Raw genomic sequence first — 10,539 nt, forward strand, 5'->3', positions numbered from 1 at the left:
CCTTGACTACAGAAGTTCATTTTACTTTGCCATCTTTTCAAAACCACCAGCTGTGCTTTTTAAGAGCAATGAGGTTGCCGATATCAGAAATCATTATTGCTAACATCTGTTACAATTGCTATTAATATAACACATCAGATTCAGTCCCCACCCCACTCCCAGATCAACCCCAGATTGCTGAACATATTTGTTGTGGAAATGTGGATACACTATCTTAATAATGTATCAAAGAACGAGAAGGTGCTGCATGTGAACATCAGTGCCTATACCATTTGCTATAAAATGGGGCCACTGGGCTCAGTGTGGGGCTGCCAGAAGGTGTTGATTCTGGATGTTTGATTTAAAATATTTTGAATATTTAAAAAAAATCTAGCATACTAGCAAGAACAGGAAACTTCAGCCATCTTGATGTTTCAGACTTCAGCTTCTAGAAGCCTCAGGATGCATGACAAGGTAAGGACTATGAGGAGCTTTCATTTTTCTCTCCAAGTGATTGACACTGAACGTCTCATGTGTCAGTACTTCAATGTTGTATGTGAACCACAGGGACACTGATGGGTATTCTAAGGCTGCAGTCTGGAGAATGAGCAAATATTTTTAAATACACCACTCAAATAGATGAAAGAGCCACAGCTGCTTTCTTTGTCATTTAGCAATAGCAAGTACATTTCTATACTGCTTATCAGTGCACTTAAGCACTCCCTAAGTGGTTTACAATGTGTAAGCTAATTGCCCACAACAAGCTGGGTACTCATTTTAGTGGCCTACGGAAGGATTCAAGACTGAGTTGACCCTGAGCCCCTGGCTGGAATTGAACTCACAACCTTGTGGTTTGTGAGTGAGTGGCTGCAGTACAGGCATTTAACCAATGCACCACCAGAGGTCCTTTTATCTACCTTTTATTCATTCAGGAATTCAGTAGGAGTGATTACGTTGCATGCAAAGGGTCTCAGGTTCTATAGCTGCCATCACCAGGTAGACCCCTGCTTAAAATCCTAGAAAGCCATTGGTAACTTTTTTCACTTAAAGGTGAAATAGTTAACTTTGGAGTCTTGTGGGGCAAATGCCAATGGAGGGCAGGCTGCACAGTTTGCAAAAATTTCACATTAGAGACTATCGCTTCTAGAATACTCCACACTTTGGAGATGCTGAGCAAGGTTGCTGAGAAATTCTAGAAGCTGCAGTCAAAATAATAACAACTTTCTCAAGTTCTGGGACCTCTGAAACCTCCTCATAGATGCGTGCACTTATGGCACATAGATATGTGCACTTATGGCACAATGACAATGATGCACATTTATTCCTGCACATCTGGATACATCTCACAAATGTTCATTCTCACATCTATCATTTGCATGTATTCTTCTACCCAGCCATCCTCAACAAGTTATATGTGTGTCCCATTAGAGCCAATGGGAGGCTTTCCCCCAAGTCTAATTGCTATGTGGGAATGTAGTCTCTATGGGTATAGAAACATCTATCCACACTCATCTCACAAACTTCAATTTTCACACATAGTTTTTGTCTATATTCTCACACACTTCTTCTCCACCTCTCTCAGCAAGTTTATTTTTGGTGGGTGGGTGAGACTTCCCATCAGAGCCAGTGTTATGCACATAATGTGAGAGCAGGGCCCGATCATCAGTGGGTCAGTTGGAACAATTACTGCAGTCTCCTTTTTGATCAAGGGGTCATGCTGAAAGGAAAAGATGTTAGTTTTTTCTCCCAGTCACTTCCTAAATATCCTGCTCTTTCTATTATCAAAAGGTTGCATGTGTTTTTGTCATTAACTGCCATCAGGTTGATTTCAATTTATGGCAACCCCATGGATGAGATACCTCTATCAACAGCCCTGCTTGTGTCTTACAGTCTTGGCGCCTTATCCTCCTGAATTGAATCTATCCATTTATAATGTGGTTTTCCTCTATTCCTACTGCCTTCTACCGTACCAATTGTTATTGCCTTTTCTAGTGAACTGGGATGTGATACTCATAATATGGCCAAGATTCAACATTCTCATTTTAGTCAGCTTGGCTTCTATGAAGAGTTCTGGCTTGGTTTGCTCTAGGGCCCATTTGTTAAGTAAAAATGAGGGGAGCAGGCTGTTAGTTTCACTAAAGCTGCAATTCATGCACAAGTTCATGCAAGAGTTTTTGTGTAGCTGATTAATGAAATTTATTTATATCTTTAATTTCTATGTCATGATACTTAGAACAGCTTATACATGTCCACAATAGGGGCTTTGTTTTTGGAAATGCTTCAGGGCCCCAGTCACCTTAATCGGACCTTGCCTGACAGTGTTGTGTTTGTGGGTTGGTGGCATGTAGAGAAAATTAATCCTTGCAAGTTGTCCACTCCACAGAAATCACCATGGACTTACTGGAGCAAAATACAGTGCTGTTTCTCCAGAGGCGATTTGCTTCTCTGTTGCAGAGGAAGGGGAAGCAGAGAGCTCCACAGAGAGGCTTAGTCCATGTATAAATCCACACAAGATCCTTTCAATGAGACATAAGGTTGCCAGATCTCAGGGCTTGGCCCCGAGTCTCCACTTTTCATGGGTAATCTCCATGGAGGAGATGAGGATGCAAATTCTCCAGTTTTGTTGGGCTCAGCTCTTGTACAGATCTCCAGTTCAGCTAGTAAAGCAGCAGCTTGCCACATTTTGCAAGGCTTCATTGATTTGTCGCTGCAACTTGCAGAGACTTTCCAGCAGATAGTCAGCCCTCCACATTGGTGGCTTTGACTTTTTACAGATTTGATGTTCTAAGAATCTCTAGGTCCTCCAGCGTGACTTTAAGGTCAACTTTTGTCAGAAGTTGCACTGATGGACCTGGACATTCTTGGAGAGAACAAATCTCTAGGCATCTGTAGGTCCTCTAGTGTAATTCTTTGGTCAACTTCTAGTGGATGTTGACCTATTTATAGAGTGGTGTTGGAGGACCTAGAGACTCCTGAAGAGGTGTTTTGTTTTTGTTTTTTAATTTGTGGGTTTTCTGTTTTTACTTGGGTCCTGCATCCCTAATGCCAACAAATGTGGAGGGTTCACTGTTTCCCTTCCAATTGTAGTGCAGACCTGCACAACTTGCCAGTAAGTAGGGGCCAATATTAAAACAGATTAAACTTCTTTGGGGTTGCAGATAGGTTTTTAGCAGCTCACTTTCCAAGTAAAGGCATAAATTACTGATTTAAGTATTTTAATTTATTAGTTAATATTAATATTAATTTCATCCTCCTCTGCCTGGTCCTATTCTTGGGCAAGAGTCCTCCACTGCTTGGTCTTCTCTCAAGAATAGGACAAGGCAGAGGAGGATGAAATTAATAATAATATTAACTAATAAATTAAAATACTTTAATCAGTAATTTATGCCTTTACTTGGAAAGTGAGCTGCTAAAAACCTATCTGCAACCCCAAAGAAGTTTAACCTGTTTTAATATTGGCCCCTACCTACTGGCAAGTTGTGCAGAGGCTCAACCATTCACACATTATAATGGTCTCCAAATCTGGAATCTGATTTTGGTCCCTACATGTATCCCTGTGGTTGTATTGCCCCTTCTAATCTTTGAGAACTCCTGGAGAACAGGAGAAGTCCCAGCAGACTGGAGGAGGGCAAACGTTGTCCCCATCTTCAAAAAGGGGAAAAAAGAGGATCCCAACAATTACTGTCCAGTTAGTCTGACATCAATACGAGGAAAGATTCTGGAGCAGATCATTAAACAGAGAGTCTGTGAACATCTAGAAGGCAATGCCATAATCACAAAAAGTCAACATGGGTTTCAGAGAAACAAGTCATGCCAGACAAATCTGATCTCTTTCTTTGATAAAATTACCAGCTTGGTAGATGAAGGGAATGCTGTGGATATAGTATATCTTTATTTCAGTAAGGCCTTTGACAAGGTTTCCCATGATATTCTTGCAAACAAGCTTGTAAAATGTGGGCTAGACAAAGGAACTGTTAAATGGATCTGTAATTGGTTGACCGGCCAAACCCAAAGGGTGCTCAACAATGGCTCTTTTTCCTCCTGGAGGGAAGTGACCAGTGGGGTCCCACAGGGCTCTGTCCTGGGCCCAGTGTTATTCAACATCTTTATCAATGACCTGGATGACAGAATTGGGAGCACACTTATCAAATTTGCAGATGACACCAAATTAGGAGGAATAGTTAATACTCCAGAGGACAGGACCAACATTCAAAAAGCTGGGCCAAAGCTAACAAAATGAAATTCAACACAGAGAAATGTAAGGTACTGCACTTAGGGCAGAAAAATGAAATGCACAGATATAGGATGGGAGACACATTGCTGAATGAAAGTACATGTGAAAGAGATCTAGGAGTCCAAGTAGGCCATAAGTTGAACATGAGTCAACAGTGTGATGCGGCAGCTAAAAAGGCCAATGCAATTCTAGTCTGCATCAATAAAAGTATAGTGTCTAGATCAAGAGAAGTAATAGTGCCACTGTATTCTGCTCTGGTCAGGCCCCACCTGGAATATTGTGTCCAGTTCTGGGCACCACAATTCAAAAAGGACATTGAGAAACTGGAGCGTGTCCAGAGGAGGGCGACTAAAATGGTGAAGAGTCTGGAAACCTTGTCCTATGAGGAACGACTCAGGGATCTGGGGATGTTTAGCCTGGAGAAGAGAAGGTTAAGAGGTGATATGATAGCCCTGTTTAAATATTTGAAAGGATGTCACATTGAGGAGGGAGCAAGCTTGTTTTCTGCTGCTCCAGAGAACAGGACCCAGAACAATGGATGCAAGCTACAGGAAAAGAGATTCCACCTCAACATTAGGAAGAACTTCCTGACAGTAAGGGCTGTTCGACAGTGGAACAAACTCCCCCGGAGTGTAGTGGAGTCTCCTTCCTTGGAGGTCTTTAAGCAGAGGCTAGATGGCCATCTGTTGGGGATGCTTTGATTTGGATTTCCTGCATGCCAGGGGGTTGGACCGGATGGCCCTTGTGGTCTCTTCCAACTCTATGATTCTATGATTCCCAAAATATTTTGTTTGCAATAAACAGAATTGGGGTGGATGAAGAAGCAAGCTAATTTGTTAAGGCTGGAAGATGGAGTCTTCTATACTGTTGAGATTGCTGTGATGTGCAGAACAGTCTTAAGCACTGTAACTAATAAGTAAGCCTCAAAGAACTGGAACTTACTGTTAGATAGGTGTGTTTTAGGACTGTGGCTTTAGGCTGCAATCTGAACTAAAGGCCCGTACAGACAGACCAAAATAAAGTTGCTTCAGGTCACTTTGGAGGTATGCTGTTTAAATGATGCATGCGTCCTAAAAGGCCAGAAGCTTTGCCAAAGTTGTGGTCCAGTCCTTAGGACTGGAGTGTGGCTTTGGCATGGCTTCTGGCCTCTTATGATGCATCATTTAAACAGCATACCTCCAAAGTGACCTGAAGCAGCTTTATTTTGGCCTGTCTGTACAGGCCCTAAGAAGGAAGCCTAACTGAACAGAGTCAAATTTACTCTTAAGTAAATGCATTCAATAACATCGCTGCGACAGTCAGTTTCAGCATAAAAAATTCTAAAGTAATCCTGTACCAGATCCGAGATTAACTAAGAAAAATAATTTTCTAGCATATGCTTTAATGGATGCCCGTCCACTTCATTTGATATGGTAAATGAATAAATACATTTAAGGTTCATGCTATTAGTGTTTAGGTTCAGGCAGGCATGCCCTTTAAAAACAAAATGTCAAACGGAAAAAATAAATGTTTAATTATATTTATTGCACAAAAGAGAAGCAATAAATAAAAAAATATTGATTCATCTGTCGTACATGACCTGTTACCAGGTAACTTGTTTTTGCCTAGGCAGAAATTAGAGGAACACCACACCAGTGGAAAATGTGGCAAGGAATTAATAGTCTTATTTTCAACCAGTTAAACAGCTGTGAGTGAGTTCAGGTCACCACTTTCTATTTTTAACTGGGCCTTTTCAGAGTAGTTTGACGCACACAAATTAGGCAGGTGAAGCTGTATCTGCCACTGTTTACCACCCTGGGAAAAGCTGCACCTCTTCAAGTTTTGCTTTTAAAAATGGGGGGGGGGGGGGAGGTGAGGACCTAATAACTGTACCTAGAACAGATGGATGTTAGGATGCTCTGGGCATATCCTTATGAAGAATTTGGCTGCTGCAAGAATGGTTTGTAGTTGGGTTTTATGTTAATATAAGTTTCATTCTGTTCCACTGCAACAGCTGAGTGCATTTTTGCCTACCAAACAAGGGTAGACATGTGCGGCCTTCAAATAAAGTCAGACTATGACCTTCAGCAGGCCTAGGCAGCATAGCAATGGCAAGGAATGGTGGGAGTTGCTGTCCAATAACATCTTAAGGGTTGTATGTCCATCCCCACTACAAAGGAAGACTGCCAGGGAAACCTACAGCTAAAATAACATACATTCTGAAAATGTCATCTATGCTCCTTTGCAGTAGAGCTGTTAATTTATTTTCATATCTATTTTCATATTGAAAGGAGGTAGTAACTGGCCTAAAAGGCTAGAGGGAATGTACAGGCAGTGCAATACCTTTCTCAAGAACGTGTGCTTGTTATTGTTTCCGTTTCCTTGTAAATGCTACAGGTACAAGGTTTATGGCTTGGTGCTAGAACAATGGGTGTATCCTCAATCATTTAGTAATGTGGTTGGGTGAGAAATGTCTTTTCTATAATGATTCACATGGTAATAAATCTATCAAAAAGCAAAAAAGTCAAATGAGGTTGCCTGGAAATGTGGTAAAATAGCCTTTTCCCACCTGCTGCTGCAGTTGCTAAGAGTATGAGGCATTTGCACAAAAAGTTTATAGCAGACTACACACACAGCCAGCATGGTATTTTGACAGCCATAATCCAAAATCCCAAAAAGTCACTTCTAATTAGTGCCCCAGGCTCCTCTTTAAAGGTTTCTTCTTCAGCTCAGTAGTCCGCGCCATGCAAGCCTAGCAATTAGTTTACAATTCCCATAATGCATTGAATCTGGTGTCATTCCTGGTCAGCACAGAAAATCTAAAAGACCAGATAGATCTAGCTGTCCAGTAGCAGAGGTGAGGAACTTGTGGCCAATCCAGATGTTGTTGAACTGCAATTCCCATCATCCCTACCGTTGGATCTAGTGACAGTTCTAGTCCAACTTCATTAGGAGGGTCACATGTTCTCCACTCCAAGTTATAGATTCTCAAATTTGAAAATCCTAGAACCAATATGTATTTATTTCTTCCAGTAGCAATAGCAAGTACATTTCTATACTGCTAATTGGTGAACTAGCACTCCCTAAGCAGTTTGCAGTCTGTAAGCTAATTGCCCTCAACAAGCTGGTACTCATTTTACCGCCCTACGAAAGGATGGAAGGCTGAGCCTAGGATCAAAGTTACAATGTTGTGGCTGCAGGACCAGCATTTAACCACTGCGTCTCCAGGGCTCCTCAGTACAAAAACCTAATGAGTGTTTTCGGAACAGTGCATCAAAAAAAGTGGGTTGACACACCACATCAGCTAAAATGCATAAGTTAAAATACACATCAGTTTAAAAGGACATACATACAGTTTAAAAGGACAACACACACGCATATTAAAACAATCCACATTCATAACCAAACCATGGATTCAAACCATGCAGGGCTTTAAAGTACCCATTTTGAGTTGTTCCACTGGTAGCTGGGGGCTTCCACGTCAGTGGGATGATGGATTCCACTCCTGTCTTTAGTCCAGACAGAACTAAAGCTTGGATTTAAATCTAGAATGTGTTCACTGCTCCAATGACATAGAAATTGTCAGATGATACATATGTCTTCCTCTTTTCTCTAAATGCAAAAGTGTGAGCGTAAACTTCCCAGCTGTGCTTTCATGAGTATCAAATCAACAGGTATGGCCAAGGTGAGAATCATGTTGTGGAGGGATAATATCAGCACTCAGTATGCTCAGGCAGCTACCAGGGCCCCAGTAGTAATAATAATAATAATAATAATAATAATAATAATAATAATAAGCTTTATTTTCCGTGGACGATCAAAGCGGTTTCCAATATCAGATTAACAATACATAACACATCATGACTCTGCTTCTCTCCCCTCAAGATGGTGGTCGGGAGGAGGGCTCTTCTTCTTGGCAGGCAGAGGCCTGTTGTTTCTTGCCTGCTTCTCTCCCCTATTGACATGTGCTGGGGCTTGGAGAAGTTACTTTTTTTGGATTGCAGCTCTTATAAAAACACACAACCCATAACTCCCAGCCATCATGGGATTCTGAATGCTGAGAAATTTCAAAATAATTTCTAAGCACTGCCCTGGGCTCCTCTTTAAAAGTTTCTTCTTCAGCTCAGTAACCCTGACCATGTAGGTCTAGCAACTAGTTTACAATCTTTATAATGAACCAAATCTGGTGAAATTACTGGCTTCTAAGTACTGCCCCAAGCTCCCCTTTAAAGGTTTATTCTTCTAAACAACTCATTTACAATTCTGAAAATGAACCAAATCTGGTGAAATTGCTGGCTGGCACAGAAAATTTAAAAGGAAAGCTAGATGCAGCCCTCAAGCACTTTTAAAAGTGACACCTATAAGTCCTCCAGATACCACTGATGGAGGAGATGATGATGATGAACCAGAACCAACAGAGCACCTTATCCAGGGTGTCCTCCCATGTGAAGATGACTCAGAACTGAACATGTGAACTGACTATAGTCAGATCAGGAATGGGCAATGTGTGTCCATCCCAGGCTTTTTCCACCACCATTTCTATCAGCCCCAGCCATCATAACCAAGGTTAAGGGATTATGGGAGTTGATGTCCAGTAATACCTCAAAGATCACACCATTCAAGATAAGTAACAGTGACTGCTCACAACAGCAAGGGATGCAAATAACACAATCTGCTTGGCCTAATGTAGAAAAGAAGTAAAAATGGATCTGTCAGGTATCTGGAGTTTTCCAAGGATTTGGGAGCAGGGAGGCTGAGATAAATTTGGAATACAGAAACTTGTGGGGGGGGGGATGTCTATGCATATTCTCTGTGTTGAAGAAAATGACTAAACTTCAAATATTCCAATTTGCTCCATGCAAAAGAACTATTGGTTATACAACAGCTAAATCTCTCACCCTTTGATTCTTTTAGTGGTGCCAAGTTAATATACGCTGGGAACAGAAAACAGGATCAGTTTAAGAGAGAATAATTTCTTCCTCCTGTTTTATAACCTGAAGACAAAGGATGGTTTCAATGAGCTTTTTCTTGGCTCTGTCTCTTTCGGAAACGGCGCAAGTATGCCTAATCGCTGTGTTTGGGGAACAGCTCTTGATCTGGCTGGTTTTGTAGGTCACTCCCCTGCCACTCCTTCGCTTGTGGCTGACAAATAAAGACAGCCACTGGGCCTTAGCTCTCCTTCTGACAAGAATCTTTGTTTGTCTCTTAGAGGTGGCTGTGGTGAAGGAGCACGCCCTCTGCACATGCTCCAGAGCACTCCTATCACCACTCTGCACATGCTCCAGAGCACTCCTATCACTATACTTTACCAAGCAGTCTTTACAGTTTAGATGCTGTGAAAACAAGCAAACAAGATCTCTTTTCACAAACCACTTGTACTGGCAGTGATGGTTGGGATGACTGATACAATGAAGTCAAACTTTTCTGGGGTGGGAATTATGTAGCCCTCCAGATGTTGCTAAGCTACAACTCCCAGCGGTCTTCACTGTTGGCTAGAGCTTCTGGGATTTGCAATCCAGAAACAACTGAAGGCCTCCACAATTCCCATCCTTGCTGTAAATTATTCTTAGATGCCTGAGAGGAACAATCAAATAGATGATGAAGCTGCATCCAGGTTTGGGTTGAAACAAACGAGGTTTAACCACTCATCTTGGCACGGATGACTGTGCTGAGCCACAGAACAAATTTTGTTACAATAAAATGATATGCCAGTCGTTTTCCTATATTAGCATTCATAGACATAGAGGAGAATCTCCATCCATCCCAACTGCCACTGTTCTGTCCTTGGAGGGAGATGAAAAGAGGCAGGCACAGGTTCATGGAATCCCCCAGCCGAGTATCCCTGGAGAGCAGCAATATCTAATGGACTTAATAATAATAATAATCCACTCTCATACTGCCATCCACTTTTCCTTTCATGTCATCATGTCTTAATTAGATTGCATGGGAACTGTTTTGTTGTTCATTCATTTGTAAACTGCCATATGCAGTGATGGAGCTATACAGGTGATCATGGATGAGGATAATACTGTAATGTCCTGCTTTAAGGGCACTACAGTATTCCTATCAAACTACAGGAAAAAAGATCCCAGCTAAACATTGAAGCACTTCCTGACAGTAAGAGCTGCTTGACAGTGAAGCACACTCCCTTGGAGTATGGTTGAGTCTCCTTCTTTGGAAGTCTTTAAAGAGAGACTAGATGGCCATCTGGTGGGGGTGCTTTGATGCTGTATTCCTGCATGGCAGGGAGTTGGACTGGATGGCCCTTGGGGTCTCTGCCAACTTTGTTATTCTATAATGCAGGCTATATGTGCACAAGTACCCCAAAGTCACCAGATCCTGTCTGA

The sequence above is a fragment of the Sceloporus occidentalis genome, unplaced genomic scaffold (genome assembly GCF_023333645.1).
Source record: "Sceloporus occidentalis isolate IW3139 unplaced genomic scaffold, rSceOcc1.0.p SCAF_3, whole genome shotgun sequence".
Lineage (NCBI taxonomy): Eukaryota > Metazoa > Chordata > Lepidosauria > Squamata > Phrynosomatidae > Sceloporus > Sceloporus occidentalis.